This window comes from Mesocricetus auratus, unplaced genomic scaffold (assembly GCF_017639785.1).
Source record: "Mesocricetus auratus isolate SY011 unplaced genomic scaffold, BCM_Maur_2.0 Super-Scaffold_100014, whole genome shotgun sequence".
Lineage (NCBI taxonomy): Eukaryota > Metazoa > Chordata > Mammalia > Rodentia > Cricetidae > Mesocricetus > Mesocricetus auratus.
The window spans coordinates 8267431-8289523 of NW_024429197.1; the positions used below are offsets into that span (position 1 = coordinate 8267431).

At 52.3% G+C, this 22093-nt stretch overlaps 1 protein-coding gene across 1 annotated transcript in view; it reads right to left on the bottom strand.

The window, feature by feature from the left end:
* The window catches only part of Runx3 (RUNX family transcription factor 3), a 61763-nt gene that overhangs the window by 29783 nt on the left and 9887 nt on the right, over positions 1-22093 (bottom strand). The gene's annotated exons all lie outside the window — the stretch shown is intronic.

Consider the following 22093-nt stretch of genomic DNA (forward strand, 5'->3'; position numbering starts at 1 on the left):
TATCCCCAAAAGGCTGTGGAAGTGGGAGGTACAGCCAAGGCTGAGCAGATCCCAGGTGAGCAGGTGAGCGCTGTGCTTCCAAAGCAGGGGCCAGGCTGCCTTCAGCTGCCTTGTGGGGCTGAGGGAGGGAGGATGCGACCCCAGCACCCAGCCAGCAGCCAGCAGAGAAGCCAGAGTTGCTCCGTTTCCCTGTGGCCTCAGGTTCCCATCTGAACAAGGAGAGTGTGCTTCCTAAGCAGTCTGGGTTCCAGCTAACCCTCAACCCAGACACCGGGCAGGTTTTGTCTGTGATCAGAACCTGTAAGCCACCCCTGGATCCCCACAGCCTGATTACCTTTTAGGGTGTGGGGACTCACTCCCTCCTATTGGTCCTATCTGGATGCAGATTAACCCTGAGGGGGCTCATTGGGTTTGGGGGTGGGGAGGAAGCCCACTGTAGCCTCTGTATCTGGAGGGAGTTGGCTCAGTCTCTGACCCTCATGGCGGCTGTATAAGTAGACACTGAGGGCCCTGCTGTGCCCACTCAGCCTCCCCGTGCCTCTGCAGGGCAGAGATTTCATTCTCTGGGTTCTCATGGTGGCTTGGGCTCCCGGAAGAATGTGCTCCCCAGCACCAGACCAACAGTCTCCATGGCTCCTCACCAGCGCCCTCTTTGATAGCTGCACCACAGCATGGACCCCCCAGTTTGCACCTGGAGCCCTAGGGGGCGCTGACAAAAAATCCTTCCTTTCACCTCCAGCTCATGCCTACCATCCCCACATAGCACGGGGCAGCAGCTGCAGTGGGCAGGGACAGGAAGAGCTCCTGTAAGCGGCAGTCACCTCTGTCACATTCTGCACTCATGCTCACTTATGCCGCCTTTAAGCACTTTGGGGGTTGCTGTCATCATGTCCATTTGACAAGTGAGAAAAACAGAAGCACAGAGAGGTTAAGAAACTCACACAAGGTCACACAGCTGGGAAACCGCAGAGCTGGGATTGCATCCAGGCAGCATGACCCCAGAGCCCATGTTCCTGACCGCTCTGCTGGTCTCACGGGGCAGAATCAGATTGGAGAAGTGACAGCGGTGGGATGGAATTAGAATCCTGGCAGAGGGGTCCCGGGTTGGCTTTAGAATTCTTCTGCCACAAACGAAACCCCTAAGACGTCAAGTTCAAGACCCCAACTTTGTCAAATGGCAGAACCAAGACCCAGGAAGGGAAGGGGCTCTGTTAAGATCACAGCTTAGACCAGGGTAGAGCCTGGGCACCCCCTGCTGCCACCTTCCTGCTGGCCCGGTCCCTGATCATCTGTCGTAGGCCTCCTTGTCCCTGAAGCCCACCCAGCAGTGCCTGGGCCACAGGGTCCTATTAGGGATTTTCCACCTCCCTAAAAAGGTCGTAATGCCTGTCAGTCCTTGTGAAACTTTAATTAATCTCAGAGGTTGATGGCTTGAAGGGGAGCAGCCTTGGCCTTACAAGGCTGAAGATGACGGCTCCATTTATGTGGTGGGGAGGGACGCTGCAGACATTCCTGCCAGCAATAAAAGCCACATGGCTTTCCAGCGTCGCCCTTGGAAAAGAAGAAAAAATGCAACCCTCTGCGGAAAGAAAGCAGCTATGTACTGTATGCATGGCGTGAGATAAAAACAGGCGTTCCGAGGTGGAGAACAGTCAGGCTTTTATGCCTCCTCCGTGACCACCGACAGTGGCAGGCCCAGCGGTCACCCTCTCAGCCGCAGGCGGCATAGGGAACAGGGCTGGCCCCAGCGTGAGGCCTTTAGCTGCTAGGGAAGGGCTTCAGCTCCTCCACCTGGGCTGGGTCTAAGCTCCCTGGCTGTCTCTGAGGTGGTGCCAGCTCCCTAGGGTGTGACCCATGTGGTGTCACAGGGCCCTGCTCTTAGAAGGGCAGGGACCATGTTGAACACATGCTCTGCCACAGAAACTTTGGAAGCTTTAGTATCTGTTGAACAAGGGGTCCCCCAAATCATGTGGCCATTCCTGGCCATAGATCTCCCACAGGATAGGTACCTACCCCATGCCATGGCTTGGCGTGTAGGGTAGAAGGTTGTACTGGGAGCACATTTTTTTTCTTTTGCTTATAGTAGCTTAGGTGAACTTCAAAACAACTTGTGGAATGGCCAGAGGCCCAGAGGTATCAATGGCAAGGAAGCCAAGATTTGAACTCAGTTCTACCAAACTCCAAAATGAGGTATGTGTGTTTGTGAGTGTGTGTGTGAGTATGTGTGTGAATGTATGTGTGAGTGTGCATGAGTGTGTATGTGTGTGACTCTGTGTGTGTGTATGTGTGTGAATGTATGTGTGTGAATGTATGTGTGAGTGTGTATGTGTGTGACTCTGTGTGTGTGCGCGCACGCGTAGACACACGTGTGCATATGCAGAGGCCCAAGGTTGACATCAGGAATCTCCCTTACTTACTCTCCATTTTATTCACTGAGGCAGCATCTTTCAACTGAAACCAGAGCTCACCATACAGCTTGCCTGGCTAACCAGTTTGCTTTGGGGACCCCCTACCTCTATCCATGAGCTGTCACACTCACTGGGCATTTCCATGAGTGCTGGGGATCTGAACTCAAGTTCTCAGCCCCGTTCTGCATTGTTCTGCAATGTTTCCTATTCGCCCAGCCAGGTGGCCATGCACAGTCAAGCTCCTCCTCCCCTGTTATTTCCAAACAATAGAAAGAACAATATAAATGATAAGGAGTCTGGCTATGGTGGACTTGGCCTGTGTCTATAGAGCTGGGCTGGGAAGTAGTTCTGTTGTAGTTTGTGTCATTTATTTTTTATTTTTATTTTTTGGTTTTACGAGACAGGGTTTCTCTGTATTGTTTTGGAGCCTGTTGGTCTAGCCTGGCCTCGAACTCACAGAGATCCACCTGTCTCTGCCTCCCGAGTACTAGTATTAAAGGCATGCGCCACCACCGGCTGTTTGTGTCATTTATTAACCTCTGTGTGGATCATTGGCCTGAGCCTGGGATGTAGAACAGAGCCAACAGCCTTCATGATGGTCCTATGGCTTGGCCTGAGCCTGAGGCTCACAGACCTGGCTGCCTATGTGACTCCAGAGGAGCCACCCTTGTGGTGTCACTGGGTGAGTTAGGGCAGTCCCTTCCTTACCTGGGCCTCGGGCTCTCTTTCAGGGATACAGTGGCTTGGCTCCTGCCTCATCCCTAAGAGACCTAGAATTTACTCACCTATAGTAGGTCTGCTCATTTTCCATTTCGTGGCTGGAGAAACTGAGCGAGGAAAAGTCACTCACTGAATTACCCAGGTCTCACAGGGTGCTGACAGGACCCTGCCTCTGACTCTGGGCACTGACTGACCCTGTTTGCTTTCATCCCATGTCCCTAGCCACACTGGCCTTTCAGGAACCTCAAGTGCCAAGTGTGGAAGCCACAGCCAGTGTTAATGACCCCCTGCTGTGGTCTGCATGACCCCAACTCACTGCGGCCTTAGGACTGAGGTAAGGTCAGCTGTGTGCATCAGTCAAGGCATTGGTGTCTTGTACAGGGGTGGGAAGCAGCTGAGCCTCTTTCCACCCTCTCCTGTTCTGGAGAACACAGGGACAGGTGCCATTTTGGAAGCAGAGTGACGCTGGTCTCACCAGCCCCGCAGTGTCTTGGTCTTTAACCCCAGCTCAGGCATTTCATGAGGACAACACGAGCAGTTGGCAACATTCTCCACCTCCTTCTCCACCAGCGTTGGCAGCATGCGTTTCCAGAGTAAGGGGCCATCTCAAGGCTGCACTGCCGCTGGGTAACGGGAGGGGGGAGCAGATGGTGGACTGGGGGGTAGGAGGAGGCCCTTGCCCTGCACCTGAGCTTCACCACCCCCTCCCCCCCAGAGCGTCCCAGAGTGGAGCCCATCGGCCTGTTCAAAGAAAGATGACTTTGGCTGGGAGCAGGAACAGAACCCTTCCCACTCCCCCACCTCATCCCCCACCCACATCCCGGAGGGCAGAGCATTAGCCTGGGCTAGACACTGGGTTCCTGCTTGGATGGACACATTCCCTCATCTGAAACATTCCTGTGCTCAAAATGGAGAGTGAGGCTCGGGCACACAGGACTACAGCAGCTATAGCTGGGACCCCCATAAAGGGTAATCACTGAACCCCTTGGTTAAGGCCCTGTGACACCCCCAGGGGCCTTGGTGTGGGGAAGACCACTGAAGCTGTGTCACATGACGAACTGTTAAGGCAAATGGAGACTTTGTTCTGGAAAAGGGCTACCCAACCTGCATCAGAGCTCCTGTCCAGATTAATTAGTAACTTCTGATTATTTTCTATATGTGGGCACATGTGTGTGAGTACACATGTGTATGCAGGTGTGTAGGTACATCAGGTACATGTGTGTGAGTATACATGTGTATGCAGGTGTGTAGGTACATCAGGTACATGTGTGTGAGTATACATGTGTATGCAGGTATGCAGGCACATGTGTGTGAGTACGCATGTGTATACAGGTGTGTAGGTACATCAGGTACATGTGTGTGAGTACACATGTGTATGCAGGTATGCAGGCACATGTGTGTGAGTACACATGTGTCTACAGTGTGCAGGATTATGTGTGTGAGTACACATGTGTCTACAGGTGTGCAGGATTATGTGTGTGAGTACACATGTGTATACAGGTATGCAGGCACATGTGTGTGAGTACGCATGTGTATACAGGTGTGCAGGTACATGTGTGTGAGTACACATGTGTATGCAGGTGTGCAGGCACATGTGTGTGAGTACACATGTGTCTACAGGTGTGCAGGCACATGTGTGTGAGTACGCATGTGTCTACAGGTGTGCAGGCACATGTGTGTGAGTACACATGTGTCTACAGGTGTGCAGGATTATGTGTGTGAGTACGCATGTGTCTACAGGTGTGCAGGTACATGTGTGTGAGTACGCATGTGTCTACAGGTGTGCAGGTACATGTGTGTGAGTACGCATGTGTCTACAGGTGTGCAGGCACATGTGTGTGAGTACACATGTGTCTACAGGTGTGCAGGTACATGTGTGTGAGTACACATGTGTATGCAGGTGTGCAGGTACATGTGTGTGAGTACGCATGTGTATACAGGTGTGTAGGTACATCAGGCACATGTGTGTGAGTACACATGTGTATACAGGTATGCAGGCACATGTGTGTGAGTACGCATGTGTATACAGGTGTGCAGGTACATGTGTGTGAGTACACATGTGTATGCAGGTGTGCAGGCACATGTGTGTGAGTACACATGTGTCTACAGGTGTGCAGGCACGTGTGTGTGAGTACGCATGTGTCTACAGGTGTGCAGGCACATGTGTGTGAGTACGCATGTGTCTACAGGTGTGCAGGCACATGTGTGTGAGTACGCATGTGTCTACAGTGTGCAGGATTATGTGTGTGAGTACGCATGTGTCTACAGGTGTGCAGGTACATGTGTGTGAGTACGCATGTGTCTACAGGTGTGCAGGTACATGTGTGTGAGTACGCATGTGTCTACAGGTGTGCAGGCACATGTGTGTGAGTACGCATGTGTCTACAGGTGTGCAGGTACATGTATGTGAGTACACATGTGTCTACAGGTGTGCAGGCACATGTGTGTGAGTACGCATGTGTATACAGGTGTGCAGGCACATGTGTGTGAGTACACATGTGTCTACAGGTGTGCAGGCACATGTGTGTGAGTACACATGTGTATACAGGTGTGCAGGTACATGTGTGTGAGTACACATGTGTCTACAGGTGTGCAGGCACATGTGTGTGAGTACACATGTGTATACAGGTGTGCAGGCACATGTGTGTGAGTACGCATGTGTCTACAGGTGTGCAGGTACATGTGTGTGAGTACACATGTGTATGCAGGTATGCAGGCACATGTGTGTGAGTACGCATGTGTATACAGGTGTGCAGGTACATGTGTGTGAGTACACATGTGTATGCAGGTGTGCAGGTACATGTGTGTGAGTACGCATGTGTATACAGGTGTGCAGGTACATGTGTGTGAGTACACATGTGTATACAGGTGTGCAGGCACATGTGTGTGAGTACGCATGTGTATACAGGTGTGTAGGTACATCAGGTACATGTGTGTGAGTACGCATGTGTATACAGGTGTGTAGGTACATCAGGTACATGTGTGTGAGTACGCATGTGTATACAGGTGTGTAGGTACATCAGGTACATGTGTGTGAGTACGCATGTGTATGCAGGTATGCAGGCACATGTGTGTGAGTACGCATGTGTATACAGGTGTGTAGGTACATCAGGTACATGTGTGTGAGTACACATGTGTATGCAGGTGTGCAGGTACATGTGTGTGAGTACGCATGTGTATACAGGTGTGTAGGTACATCAGGTACATGTGTGTGAGTACACATGTGTATGCAGGTGTGCAGGTACATGTGTGTGAGTACGCATGTGTATACAGGTGTGTAGGTACATCAGGTACATGTGTGTGAGTACACATGTGTATACAGGTGTGCAGGTACATGTGTGTGAGTACGCATGTGTCTACAGGTGTGCAGGCACATGTGTGTGAGTACGCATGTGTATACAGGTGTGCAGGCACATGTGTGTGAGTACACATGTGTATGCAGGTGTGCAGGTACATGTGTGAGTACACATGTGTATGCAGGTGTGCAGGTACATGTGTGTGAGTACGCATGTGTATACAGGTGTGTAGGTACATCAGGTACATGTGTGTGAGTACGCATGTGTATGCAGGTATGCAGGCACATGTGTGTGAGTACGCATGTGTATACAGGTGTGTAGGTACATCAGGTACATGTGTGTGAGTACACATGTGTATGCAGGTGTGCAGGTACATGTGTGTGAGTACGCATGTGTATACAGGTGTGTAGGTACATCAGGTACATGTGTGTGAGTACACATGTGTATACAGGTGTGCAGGCACATGTGTGTGAGTACACATGTGTCTACAGGTGTGCAGGCACATGTGTGTGAGTACGCATGTGTCTACAGTGTGCAGGCACATGTGTGTGAGTACGCATGTGTCTACAGGTGTGCAGGCACATGTGTGTGAGTACGCATGTGTCTACAGGTGTGCAGGCACATGTGTGTGAGTACGCATGTGTATACAGGTGTGCAGGCACATGTGTGTGAGTACGCATGTGTATGCAGGTGTGCAGGCACATGTGTGTGAGTACACATGTGTCTACAGGTGTGCAGGCACATGTGTGTGAGTACGCATGTGTCTACAGGTGTGCAGGCTCATGTGTGTGAGTACGCATGTGTCTACAGGTGTGCAGGCACATGTGTGTGAGTACGCATGTGTATGCAGGTGTGCAGGCACATGTGTGTGAGTACACATGTGTATACAGGTGTGCAGGTACATGTGTGTGAGTACGCATGTGTCTACAGGTGTGCAGGATTATGTGTGTGAGTACACATGTGTCTACAGGTGTGCAGGCACATGTGTGTGAGTACGCATGTGTCTACAGGTGTGCAGGTACATGTGTGTGAGTACGCATGTGTCTACAGGTGTGCAGGCACATGTGTGTGAGTACGCATGTGTCTACAGGTGTGCAGGTACATGTGTGTGAGTACACATGTGTATGCAGGTGTGCAGGTACATGTGTGTGAGTACGCATGTGTATACAGGTGTGTAGGTACATCAGGTACATGTGTGTGAGTACACATGTGTATGCAGGTGTGCAGGCACATGTGTGTGAGTACGCATGTGTCTACAGGTGTGCAGGCGCATGTGTGTGAGTACGCATGTGTCTACAGGTGTGCAGGCACATGTGTGTGAGTACACATGTGTCTACAGGTGTGCAGGTACATGTGTGTGAGTACACATGTGTCTACAGGTGTGCAGGCACATGTGTGTGAGTACGCATGTGTATACAGGTGTGCAGGCACATGTGTGTGAGTATACATGTGTCTACAGGTGTGCAGGCACATGTGTGTGAGTACACATGTGTCTACAGGTGTGCAGGCACATGTGTGTGCATGCTTGCGGAGGGCAGAGATTAATGTCTTCCGCAGCTCCCTTCCACTTTACTGTGTGAGACAGGGTCTCTTGTTGGCCTGGAGCTCACTGATGGTACTGCATTTGGTTGGTCAGGACGTCTTAGGCATCTTCCTGTCTCCACCCGCCCAACACTGGGACCGCATGCACACATGCTACCACACCTGGCTTTTAAAACGTGCGTTCTGAGGGATCGAACTCAAACCCTCATGTTTGCACAGCAAACACTTTATTGACTGAGTTGTCTCCTCAGCCTTGGCTGCTATCATCGTCCTCATCATCGTCACCATCACCATCATCATCATCATCATCACTAGCAGCAGCAGCAGCTGGCTTCAGTTTACTGTTTAGCTGAGGACAGCCCTGGACACCCAATCCTCCTGCCTCCCCCTCCTAAGTCCTGGGATCGCATGTGCATGCGTGTGTCACCATGCCCGGCTCACTTTTGGGCCTATGAAGAACCTGCTGTGGCAGTGGTCACATGACGCTGAGGTAGGACCAGGGACAGTGAGTACTGTGCTCCACACAGGCGAAGGAAGTGCTTTCAAGAGCTCCCTGAACTGTCCCCACCGCCAGGAGAGGTATCCAAGTTGAGAACAGGACATCAGACAGTGAGTTCAGCTGTCAAATAGGGCAGGAGACCAAACCAGGGCAGGGTCAGCTAATGGTAAAGGTTTATTGAACAAATGAGAGAGGAACTCTTGGGCTGCATTCTGACCCTGCTGAGTTCCAGCCTTGGAGCCCCATCTCTGCCTCAGGCTGTGAGACAGGAGTCCCCAGAGGCCGATTGCTTACCCGTGGCATGGGGAGAACAAATCACCTACTGGGACTTTCCTCAGCCCCATCCTTTGAGGTCCCCCAGGGTTGGTCTGCACTTCTTCCAAGCTCCTGCTCTCACTAACACACACAACCAGGCTGGTGAGATGACTCAGGGGCAAAGACGCTTGCCGCTAAGTCCTCATGGTCCGAGTTCCATCTCTGGGGACCCACATGGTAGAAGGAGAGAATGAATTCCTGCAAGTTGCCCTCTGACCTCCTAAGGTGTGCACATGTGCACCCCCATAAGTAAATACATAAAATTAAAATAAATTTAGAAAAAGCACAGTATACCCAGGGGCCAGAGGGTGATCCCCACTCTCTCCATGGAAGGTCCAAGGACGGGTGTGGCTGGAGAGAGGCTCCTCCGGGTAGGGGTGGAATCCAGTCATCACTTTGCTCATCTAAGCAGTTAAGTCCAAAGTGGGCACCGAGGCCTGCTTTGACACTGTTCTTTTCATCTTTCAACAAAACTCACACTTACTTCATAATGTGTTTCTTTACTTAAAACTTTATAATAATTTTTTATTTTGTTTTTTGAGACAGGGGTTTTCTGTATAACAGTCCTGGCTGTCCTGGAACTCACTTTGTAGACCAGGCTGGCCTCAAACTCAACATAGACCCACTTGCCTCTGCCTCCGAGTGCTGGAATTTAAAGTGTGAGTCACCACCACCCAGTTTTCAATTTTTTTTGGTTGTTGTTTGTTTTTGTTTTTTGAGACAGGGCTTCTCTGTGTAGCTCTGCCTGTCTTGGAATTAGCTCTTGTAGACCAGACTGGTCTCAATCTCACAAGAGATCAGTCTGCCTCTGCCTTCCAAGTGCTGGGATTAAAAGGCGTGCACCGCCAGTGCCTGGTTTATAATAAAATATTTTAAAGGTAAGAAAAACATAAAAAAATTTTAAGATAGCTGGGTACAGTGAGTCTGTCTTTAATCCCAAGACCCAGGAGGCAGAGGCAGTAGAATCTCTCTGAGTTCAAGGCCAGCCGATCTGTATAGCGAATTCCAGAGTTACATAACAGATCCTGTCTCAAAAAATATTTTTTTAATCAAAGTATAGCTATGTACGTCTGTAATTCCAGCACTTGATATGTGGAGCAGGAAGATCAGGAGTTTAAGGTCATCCTCTGCTACAGATTGAATTTGGGGCCAGCCTGGGTTACGTGAGATCCTGTCAATAAATAAATAAATATATAGAAAATATCTTAAAGGGTTTGCTGTCTTCCAAACCTCGGGGTGGGGGTGAGATAGAAAAAAAAACATTTAAAAAGGTTATATTTAGGTACACATCTTTAATCCCAGTACTTGGGAGGCAGGAGGCAGGAGGATCTCTGTGAGTTTGAGGCCAGCCTGGTCTACACAGTGAGGTCCAGGCTAGCTGGGGCTATATAGTCAGACCCTGTCTCAAAACCAAGAACAAGATCAGCAACAACAAAACCACAAGCTAACAAAAGCTGGTGTTTGCATTGCTATGCGACTGTCCGTGGAGCATCAAAGCTGGGGCTGCTCATCCTTCTGGTTTTTATTTCTGAATTTATTCTGGAACCCGGGATCGAGCTCAGGCCTCCCATGTTCCCCGCAGGTGCTGCTTCACTGAACCACTGTCCCCTGGCCCAGTCACACTGTGTGTTCTTGGCCAGATCACCGTTTCAGCTGCACGGCCATGCTACATCGCCTGGCTCTCCACCCAGCTGCCTAGTGGATCTTGAAGGCATCTCATGGCAGCAGGCTCACTCATCAGCCTCTCGTGGTACCCAGTGCCCACTGAGCATGCTCCCTGAGGCCTCCTCCAACACCACCAACCTGCAGGTCCCTGCCATGGTTCACTTCACGGGGGAGAGAGGGTTCAGCCTGGGGATTCAGCTTGGGAGGGTGAGGCTGGGGCACGGAGGAGTGTTCCGGATGTTGACATTGTGTTGTTATGTGCAGTAACTGCACCCCCCACCTCCACCCATGGACCCTCTCTCCAAAGAATATACGCCGGGGAACTTTTACAGACGGGCTCATGCAATTGGCTCAGCTGCCTTAGACATTAGGCCCCTCCCTAACCACCCTCTTGTCACAGGAGGGAGCTGAGGTAAAGCTGGTGACGCTGGTGACTGGTCCAGAGTTCACAGTGAACCCCAGAGCATCATCCAAGCACAGACTCCAGGGAGCAGGGCAGACCTGTGGCCTTGGCTCCACACCCGCCCCAGGGATGGAAGGCCAGCCGGGGTGAATGACAAGGACTGCTCAGGAGGACTGGTTCTCAACTAAGCAGCCCTGTGCAGTGAACGGCTGGCTGTCCCTTCCTCTTCTGCATGTCTGTGGCCCTTGGGGAGGGAGACGGTGAGGATGTGGGCAGCTGACCCTGGGCTGGAGTGGACACACACATTCTGCCCCACCATCCTGGCCACAGGGTCAGACAGGGGTGCTCTTTGTCATTTGTTAGAGAGTCTCTCACTGGTGAGAGTGTGGCGTGGCCAGAGTGGGCTTTCACTCAGGCCCAGGGTGTCTCTCCCAGCCCATCTCAGGACCTCAGTCAGAGCCTTTAGCTTAGAGACATGCTCTGTCCTCATGCCAACCTGGTCCTGTGCTTGGGAGTTGTGTGCTTCTATGGGAAGGTAGCGAGAAAGGAAACCAGAGATGATGTGGGAGCTACCAGATACCACTTCCTGTTACATAGGGCGCAGGCAGTGTGCCACGCCGTGCTGGGGATACGGCAAGGGGCTTGCCCCCTGGTAGCGATGTTGGAAGACACTGCTGAAACAGATCGGACGAGAGATCGGTGCTGAGGGATGGATGGCCCCTGATGCCTTAGAGCGGTCAGGAGGGGCCACCTGGAGATGACCTTGGGCTAAACCCCGAGGGGCCGGCAGGGGAGGGTTAAAGAGCCCGCAGTTGGTAGCAGGGCTCACCCAGGATACGGGCTTCCTTCTCCTGTCTAGGTGTCCTCTGTCTTTCCCACACTAACCCTGAGAACCAGAGACAGATTCAGCCTCCTGGAAACTGGGGAAACTGAGGCTGAAGGGGAGGGGGTTCAGGTGGCCCAAGCCCTGCGGCTGCGGCTCTCGTGCGGGTCATAGGCTGCGCCTGGGAGGACCACGGCTGGCGGTGGGCACGGTCCCCAGCGGAAGGCGCCCGGCCCTGATTGGAACAAGGTGGCGACGCCCCGCCGGTCGCATTGATCTCGCCCGGTGTTCCAGCCGCGGGGCGGGGCCCGCGCTGGGCGCTCTGCCGGCTTTCCCAGGTGTGGGGACACCCCGGGGAAATGGCTTTTCATGTGGTTGTGGCAAAGCCTTGCCACCCAGCACGTGGGGGAGGCCGGGGAGTCGGGGGGGTTTACGCTGGTGGTGGGGAAGGGGGTCTGGAGGCTGGAGACCCACAGCCAGCAGTGCCACACCCTGGAGAGGGTCAGGAGACAGGGACAGAGGGCCTTCCGGTTACAGGAAGGCTGTGGGACATCGTGTTCCCTTACTGTCCTTCTATTTGCTCTGTGTGCCACACAGGTTTGCCCTCTCCACTTACACATGGGGACACTGCTCCCTCATGGTTAAGGGATCTGCCCACGTCAGCGGTTCTTTGTCCTGGATCTGGACTGTGGATATACCTCAGTTGGCGAGGCCATCGCCTGGCACCAGGAAGCCCTGGGCTCAGCTCTCCCCAGCGCCCAGTAAATTGGAGACAGTGGCGCAGGCCTATAATCTCAGCACAGGGGAGGCGGAGCGAGCCGGAGGATCAGACGTTCAAGGCCACTCTTAGCCACCTGAGACCTTCCCTCAAATACAAAAGAACCCAAGATCCCCAGGACCAGGTTTTAGACGTGAGACTCACAGTTGGTCCACGGAGCAGGAGACAGAATGTCCCTTGTGCATCTCACCTTGCTAGAGACAGGTCCAGAGAGGGGATGGGGTGTGCTTGAAGTGACAGGATGTTGAGAGGTCGGTCACACAGGAGATCACAGAGGGCTGTGACATGCTACTAATCTTAATGGGCAGTTCCTTTCTGGCACACAGAAAGTTCTAATTAAAACAAAATTATATTGCATTTATTTGTGTGCATGCTCTGCCATGTATGTGCAGAGATCAGAGGACAACTTGCGGAAGAGCTCTCTCTCTCCACCATGTAGGTCTTGGGGATTGAACTCAGGTGGTCAAGCTTGGCAGCAAGCGTCTTTACCCACTGAGCCATCTTGCCCATCCCAGTTTTTTTTTTTTTTTGACTTCTAACTCATATTCCTCATGTTTCAGGGAACCCTCTCCTGTCTGGTCCTTGATGTCAGTAACACCACTGGTTCCCTGGTGCTGTGGCTGGCTGGGGAGAATGCTGATTTCTCTTAAATACACGATTCCCTGACTGTCTCTGTGGTGGACACTGCAGCTTCCTATTAACCCGGGAAGTGACTACTCTCAGAGTGGATAGCACTGAGCAGAAAGGGGTGATACTGGGGTCAGAGTTGGGGACAGTGGAGGACAAGGAGGGCCGGGGTGTCACCGATCGTCTGTTCTCTTCTGACTGGCCTTGATGGGATTCTGTGTGGCTTGCAGCTTCTATAGCTGTGTCTTTGTCTCTTTCTACACTGTCCCCCCATTGCTCCAGTCTGTCTACTGAGGTCTTCGACGTGCCAGCCTCTTCTACTCCCTGCCGAGGGGCTTCCCTAGTCCTTCTGTCTGTACTAGTCAACTCAACTCCGCCTGGAGCTTCTCCTTCTCTGAGCCCCTGCGGCAGGCAGAATCACAGCCCTCCTGATGTCCACGCCTTAATCCCAAGATCTAGGGGATAAGCCATCTTAGAGGGCAAAAGGGGCTTAGCCAGATGCCGTGAAGGTAAAGGCTCAGAGAGACTGTCTTGGGCTGCGCAGGTGGGTGTGGAGGGGGAGATGAGAGAATGAGAGAGACATCATCCAACTTAACAGGCAAGAGAGCTGAATGAGAGATGTCACCCATCCTAACAGGCTAGAGAGCTGAATGAGAAACGTCATCCAACTTAACAGGCTAGCAAGCTGAATGAGAGAGACGTCATCCAACTTAACAGGCTAGAGAGCTGAATGAGAGACGTCACCCGTCCTAACAGGCTAGCAAGCTGAATGAGAAAGATGTCACCCATCCTAACAGGCTAGCGAGCTGGATGAGAAACATCATCCAACTTAACAGGCTAGAGAGCTGAAAGAGAGACATCACCCGTCCTAACAGGCTAGTGAGCTGAATGAGAGAGATGTCACCCATCCTAACAGGCTAGCGAGCTGTGGGCACAGCAGAGAAGCAGGCCTATCAGCAATGGGTGGCAGGATGAAGCCAGGCCCAGGGACATGGGTACCGGGGCAGGTAGCAGGGCAGGACCTAGTGACAGCGATGGTGGCCCATGGCATCAGAGTGTAGTTCTGCCCCGCCCTGATTCTCACTTGGGATTTCTGGAGGTCGCACCAGGCGTGTGGTCACTTGAGAAAGCAGAGAGTGGCAAGGCCCTCCCTGGGCGCGACTCCTCTGCAGACCCCTGTGCCTTAGCGGTGGCGCTTTGTGTGGAACTGGCCTCTTTTCCCCGGAGAACGTTTGTTGCAGAGAGACAAGAGCTTGACTTTGACCGGAGTCTCCCGGACAGAGAAGATGGAAAAACAGTAAACCTGGCCCCAGCACACCGATATTTCCTTGTTTACCTGAAAGCCAGGTGCCCTAGGTGCCCCCCTGTCCCATTCCCTCAGCCGAGGCAAGTCCTGGTTACACAGCTGGGGCTCAGGACATGCCTACCTGATGAGTGGGTTGAGTGGATGGACGGTCCAGTGATCAACCCAACTCCAGTGACCGCTCTGGCTTCCAGGATAAAGTGTGATGAAAGCAAGTAGCCTGGTGCTTGGATGAGGCAGGAGGATTGTTGCAAGTTCGAGGCCAACCTCATCTACAAGGTGAGTTCTAGGCCAGTGAGGGCTACGTAGCAAGAGCCTATCTCAGAAAACAAAAGCCAAACCCTTCCCATGCCAAGAGCAGTTCTGCTCTCTCTCTCTCTCTCTCTCTCTCTCTCTCTCTCTCTCTCTCTCTCTCTCTCTCTAATGCTCTATTAACCCAGTGATGCCATCAACCCATTTTCTAGAGGACAAAACCAAGGCCCAGGAGGTGACTCAGCCAGAGTGCTAGAGCTGGGCAGTGCCAAGTGCTTGGAGGAGAAGGGTGCTCCAGCTGTCCCCCTCCCTACCCTCTTCTCACAGCAGAGTTTGTCTGTTAGCCCAGGCTATCCTTATTTTCTGACTGCCAAACTCCTACTAATACACCAAAGCTCTGTTTTCATTCCCGCTTTGTGAAGCTATCTCTGACACGCCTCTGGTTCCCTGTCCTAGCGTGCTATAAGGACTTGCTGGTGGCCCCTTCCTTCCAGGGCTGTGACACCCTGAGGACAGACATGGGTCATGTCCAGCTCTCTGGCCAAAGAACAGAGGGCTCTTGGAGATTTGCAGAATGGGCAGATGAATGAAGTCTGCCTTTCCCACTCCCAGCCTTGGTTTTAGAGTCCAGAGTCCACAAGAGGGGAGAAGAGGATCCTTCATTCCCCTGTCTCTTAAAACAAAACACATATTTTTCTGGGTATGAAAAATAATACCTATTCATTAAGGAAAAATTGGAAAATAATAGAATTATGAAGAAGAAAATTAAAACCACCCCAAGCCTGCCACCCAGAACTGTTGCTGGCGTCTGCCCTTGGCCGCTGCTCTTCCTCCCGTGTAGCTTTTCCTGCTCCCGGCCCCGCCCCTCTTAGCATCTTCATAGAATGCTGAGAACACAAAGCACACGCTGTTTGAAACAACCCGACATACTCTGTGTGTCCCTGGTGTCACTAAGTTCCCTCCATGATGGCAGCAACTAGAGACTGCTGAGCTGGGGGCCCCAGGTTGGACCACCATCGTGTTCCCTTAGGCCAGCAGCCCAGCTGCCTAGGGTGTCATTGTGGAGGACACCCCTTGAATGGAGTCTGTCACAGGTCTGACCCCATCACCCTTAGGACAAATTCCGGGACAGTGATGGCTGAGCCAAGAATGAGTGCCCTGCACTCCAGCTCTCCAGCTGTTTCTCCAGCGTCCCCTGCCAGAACCTCAAAGTCCCTGCCAGGCAGGAAGCTCTGAGCACAGCCGCCTCTCTCCCAAGGAAAGCCCTTCCACACCCAAGGCCTCCGGGTTCCAGCCAAGGGTGAGAACACCCATTATCCAGTGCTCCATCCAAGCCATGCCCAAGGACTGTCATCGGTCTCTGAGTTGCTCAGCTCTCAGTGGACAGTCATAGGTGACCCCAGTCACGGGGTGCTGTGACCTCAGGCTGGGCACACCTCATATCTTTAATAACCCACAAGCTGGTCAGGCACAAGATCCTGGAGATCTGTTCTTGCAGGTGGGCGTGGTTGCCTGCTGCCCCCATCGAAGAGAACACAGACAGAAGGTCCGAGAAACCCAGTGGCTGGGTCTCACCCACAGCAAATTTTCTGGTTCTCCACCACAGGCTGCTGCAGCCGCCACAGGGAACCGAGGGACCCAGGCCTCGTGGTCTGGGTGCCAGAGCTGCTGCTGTGTGACGCCTGCAGCTGGCTGTCGGTGGCCAGTGGGTGAGGTAGCCGGATCCTGCCTGGAGCCCCCTTGTGCCCTCCGCCTCGATGTCTCCATTGCACAATGGAGAGGGGTTCAGGTGCAGGCAACACCTTCCAACTGGACACCTCCTTCAGTCAGCGTGCCAGCATCAGACCTCACCCCTGCTGGGCCGGGAGGGCCCCTGGCACGCCCAGACGAAGCGCTCACCATGCTTGATGATAGACGGTTCTTTTTTAGGCTGCCTCACAGGAAGAAGGGGCCAGAAATGAGCTCCGGGGTTGCCCGGGGCCCTGGGGACACTTCCTATTTACATGTCTTCCCCCACCACCCTGAGAGCCCTGTGGATTCATCACTCCAACCCTGGCACAGGGACCGTGGCAGTGGGAAGGTCCCTGAGGGCCCCCTGAATGAGGGCTGAAGAGCTCAAAGCCCAGAAGGATGCCACCAGCTTCCCTGTAGCCTTTCAGAGTGGCCCCGTCCACTGTTATGTCTGTCATTAGACGGAGCTGGGGCCTCTAAGAGTATGAGGGATTTCCTGGTTAGAAAAGCAGGTCTAGTGCCACCCTGCCCCCGTAGCTTCTCTGGGACCCCCAGGTGGGGTTCCTATTGGGGTGAACCTGCTGACTGCTGAAGTGGGTGTGCCTGTGTGAGGCTGTGTGCATCTACACCACAAGTGGGCAGGGATAGGGCCCAAAGCCCCAGGCCCAGGGCTCAGCATACAGGGCATGAAGTAGCTGCGGGTCAAATTGGGTGTGCTGACTTATTACAAAGGAGGGCACAGGTGGGGAGGGCTTGCGGAGGGCCAGTTCCATGCGCGACAGGGGTGCTCCTTGGGGACTGTGCTGAAGATGGGAATGGCTGGGCCTCGTGCTGTCAGGGCCTGGGGCAGCTAGAGCTGGGGGATGCTTGCTGGGGGAATTGCCTCGCTTGGCCTCTCTTATTTATTGTCTATTTAAACAATGGGGTTAATACGGAAGATTAATTGAGCTGCCATTCTACCCGCCCTGGGATGCAAATCACAAGAGTGCAGTGAGAAACTGGCGAATCCAGAAAAATGAGCAAAACTGTAAAAGCTTGAGAGCGCATCATCGGAGAGAATGGGGTGTGTGGTGTGTGGGGGTGCATGTGTACGGTATACATGGTGTTTGTGTGCATGGTGTGTATGCATGTGGTGTGTATGCATGTGTATGGTATACATGGTGTTTGTGTGTGCATGGTGTGTGTGCATGTGGTGTGTATGCATGTGTATGGTATACATGGTGTTTGTGTGTGCATGGTGTGTGTGTATGCATGTGTATGGTATACATGGTGTTTGTGTGTGCATGGGGTGTGTGTGTGGTGAGTATGCATGTGTATGGTATGTGTGGTGTTTGAGAGAGAGAGAGAGAGAGAGAGTGTGTGTGTGTGTGTGTGTAGAAATAAAAACTGAGTCACAGAGGGGTGGTGTCTCCCTCTGGGTGGAGATGGTGGAGCTGAGATGACATTCGGAATCTGGGGTTGGTGAACTTGAAAGTGAGCCTCCCCAGAAGCCCTAGCTGAAACCCCACTGACAGAACAGCTCAGAGACCCCACCCTTTGTGGTATGTACCATGAATAAGGCACTCAAGTTCCTGACATGAAACCCTAGATGCCACAAACCAGGTCCCAACCATGATCCTAGCTTGGTTCCTGTCCAGGTGTCACTGTCTTCAGCCCTAGCCCTGGTCACTGACTGAGCTAAAATTCCACTATTCTGTTCATCAGGGCCACTTAGAAGCTTCCCAAAGCCCAGGACAAAAGGCCTTGTCACTAGCCCCATTGTCTACACAGGCAGGGCAGGAAAGGTGTGTCACCTCTTGTCACACCAGGTCTGTTACTGTAGGGCAAGTCTCTGAACCTCCAGGTAGCCTTGGGCCTGGCAGACTGGGAAGGCCACAGGGGCTACACTCAGAGCTTTGGGTGTCCCTGACTGGCCTGTAGGATTGGCTCAGGGTGCCTACCATGGGCTCCCGTGTCCCCACATCCTCACTCTGTTCTCTTTTTCCTGCTTGCACCCCAGGCAGGGGCTTGGTGTGGACCTAGGATTGGACTGAGGTCTGAAGGATTCTGCAGACCCTCCATCTGAGGCTAAGTCCTCTCTCAGTTTCTCACTTCTGTCTTTGTGAAGATGATGACCCGGTGCCTTCTGAGTATCCACAGCCAGGTTCCACCCCCTCATTCTCTGGGCCCTCAGACAAACCCTGAACTGAACTCCTGGAATCCAGTGTCAGAAAGGGAGAACTGATGGGCAAAGGAGTTAAGACTGGCCTGGCTTAACCCACAGAAATGACCTGAACAAGGGGGAGCTCTTGGACTCCAGACTGATGCCTGTATGGAAAGCATGGGACTGACTCAGACCCCCTGACTGTGGGTGTCAGTGAGGAGGTCTAGGTAATCTATGGGGCCTTGGGTAGTATTTATCCCTGGTGTACAAATAGACTTTGAGTGCCCACCCCACAGTGAGGGATGCTCTCTCAGCCTAGATCCTACCCTGGATGACATGACAGACTCTGGAGATCCACCATGGAGGGCCTCACTTTACCTGGAGATCAGAGTGGAGATTGGGTGGGGGGCTGGGGGAGCTGGTGGGGAGGGATAGGAAGAAGGGAGGGAGAGGGAGCTGGGATTGACATGTGAAACAAACTTGTTTCTAAATGAAATAAAAAAAGGAAAAAAAGAAAGCACAGAGCCAATTTTTCCTCCCACCCCTACATTCCTCTTCCTCACTAGAGGTGTTTGGGGTCACGTCATCTGTGTTTGTGCAATGAAAGGGAGGCAATGGAGCCAAGGAGTGTACCTTGACGTGGGGAAACCCAGATTTCTGTGTAGCTGTGCTGTTGCGGGGAGGTGTGAATGGTGTGGACATTGTGAATGCTTCCATGCAGGCTGTCTGGTTTGAACCCAGGACGGGTGATCTCATGTGGGTCAACCTCTTTGGACCTTAGCACCTTCATTTGTTAAATGAGTTTCATACTAGCATCTATAGGGCTCTCTGAGCAAAAGCATGAAAACACCCAGTGCATGAATTCAAGGACAGTCTGGGCTGTAGATACAGACTGACTTCACACGGCCAGCCTGGGACACTTAATAAGACCCTGCTTTAAAATAAAAAGTAAAAAGGAGGCCAAGGCTATAGTTCAGTGGTAGCATGCCTGCCCAGCATGTACAAGGTACTGGGTTCAATCTCGGCTCTGCATCAACAAATAAAGGAATGAATAAATGAAAGATTAAACATTCAGTGTCTTTGTGGCACCAGGCTATCTATCAAGTGTTTAGTGTTTGTATGTGACAATGGTCACTGGACGGGATGACTGGACACAGAACATTTCCTCCGTCATGGCAAGTCCCTCGAGACAGGATTCTTCTCACAGTGTAGGCACGCTGACTGTTGACAGTCATCCTAAGGTTCTGGGACACTCTCTGTGTGGCCTTACACATGGCAGGAAACTACCCCATGGAGTGTTCTAGAAGGAAATAAACCAAATGATGGTGGTTTTGTCTAGGGGTGGGGACCTCCAGCTTGCTTTTATTTTCTGTGGATTCTAAAGGTGTTTTGTAACCCTAAATGCTATGGGGTCAGGGGTCAGCTCCACATTTCTTGGATGCTCTCTCTCACTGACACTGACTCTGAATCTTCTCACCACAGGCTTCTTTCTTGTGTGTGTGTGTTTGTGTGTGTGTGTGTGTACGTCCCACACGAACAAGTGTTCCTGTGTATATGCCTGTGTGTGTACATGTGTGGAGGTTAGAAGCCGACACTGTGCTTTTCAATTACCCTCTGCCTTAGTTTCTCTCATCCAAGTGCTAACCAGGCCTGACCTTGCTTAACTTCTGGGATCAAATGAGATCAGTTTCTGAGACAGGGTCTCCCACTGAACCTGGAGCTAGCCAGCTGGATTAGACTGTCCCAGGAATCCCGGTCTTTTCCTCCCCAGTGCTGGGATTGTAGGTGTGCACAGCCACATCAGCTTTCTGTGGGGTCTGGGAATCTAGGCTTAGGTTCTCATGTTTGCCAGACAGACATTTTACCAACCAAGTGTCCTCCCAGACCCATTCATTCATTATTCAGCTGGGGACAGTGGGGATCTGCGAGGCTGGATGATTGGCAGCAACAGGGAAGTGAAAGTAGCTGGGTTTGTTTTCAGGCCCATGGTCCCTTGAAAAGAAGGGCTCCCACCCCTGGCTTCATGCGCTGATGGTGTCTGTTATGAAGTCTTGTCCTTGTTTGATTTTTATTTAATATTTATTTTAAAAGTGTGTGTGTGTGTGTGTGTGTGTGTGTGTGTGTGTGTGGTGTGCCTTTACTTCCAGAGAGTGGGATCACAGGCCTGTGCCACCCTCAGTGGCTGTCCTGAGAACTTTTTCTTACTCTCTTTCTGACTCTCTCTGTGTGTGTGTGTGTGTGTGTGTGTGTGTGTGTGTGTGTGTGTGGAGGACAACCTAGGCTGTTGGTCCTCAGCCACCTTGTTTGAGACAGGTCTCTTGATCTGCTGTGTAGGCCAGGCTAGGTAGCCTGCGAGTCCCAGCATTTTCTTTTCTTCGCCTCCTATCTTGCTGTAGAGGCTCTGGTATTACAGAGGTGCAAAAGTATGCCTAGCTTTGTGGGTTCTGGGGATCCGAACTCAGACCCTCACGTGAGCTTCTGTAGCAGGTACCCATTACTGGGTCAGTTCTACATCCCTATCCCAAAATTCATGCTGAACTTTGAACACGTGTCCTACGTCATCATTTTGCACCGTGCCCTGAAAATACCACTACCTGCCCGGGTCCCTGGGGTGTCCTTGAGATAGGTCTCACTTTGACTGATCTGAATCTCTGCCCTTGTTCTGGACAGAATCAGACTTGGACATCCCTGGTACAGTCTTCGTGTCAGAGAAGCAGTGTGCTTTGGCTATATGTTTGTGTGTCTGGAGAGGGATAAAAATAGGGCTGCAAGTGGCGGGGGAGGCCTGTGGTCTCGACACACTCATGCACACACGCACGTACAGGAACCTGTCTTCCCTGTGTGCCTCTGAACTGGCCTATTTCACGGAGCTGTCTGTACGTCATGAGATGTGGGGCAGCCATCACTGCCCAGCCCGCACTCTACCTGGACTCTGCTGGCCTTCACGTCATGCCCGACTCTCATACCTGACTGTGTCCTTCCATGCTCCTCTCTCGTGTCCCCTGCAGAGACACACAAGCCCCCCCACCTCCAGGAACTCACTGCCCTTTACATTCGGTAGACCCCACATGTGCCACCAGCATCCGCTATCCAGTCTGCCTGTGGTGGGTCCAGTTCAGACTCCACCTTCCTCAGGAGCATTCTGGAAGTCTTTGAACAGGGCTGGGGACATTCAGGGAGAATTCTTAGGAGCTGGTGCATTTGTGCCTCAAGGAAGAGGAGACATGCCCTAGAGAGGAGGTGGCTTTGATATCACACAGACCTGGACATTTGCTAGGCACCGACCTCTTGCTGAGCCTCAGTTTTGCCAACTGTAAAATGGTGGCAGTAACAATGCTGTCCGCTGCATGGGTTATCGTGGAGAATAAGTGGAAACGCGACCTGACTGTAACAGAGCCATCCCAGTGCCTGGCACACAGGAAGCTGTCAACAGATGCAACGCCTGCCTCCTTCCTTCTTTTCTTCCCTTCAGCTTTGCTTGGGGTAGGCTCCACCGACTCCCTGAATTCAGACGCATTTCCATTTCTACAGTGGATCTCAGGATTCCCACTCCACTGCAATGCAGACTCAACATGCTCACAGATATCT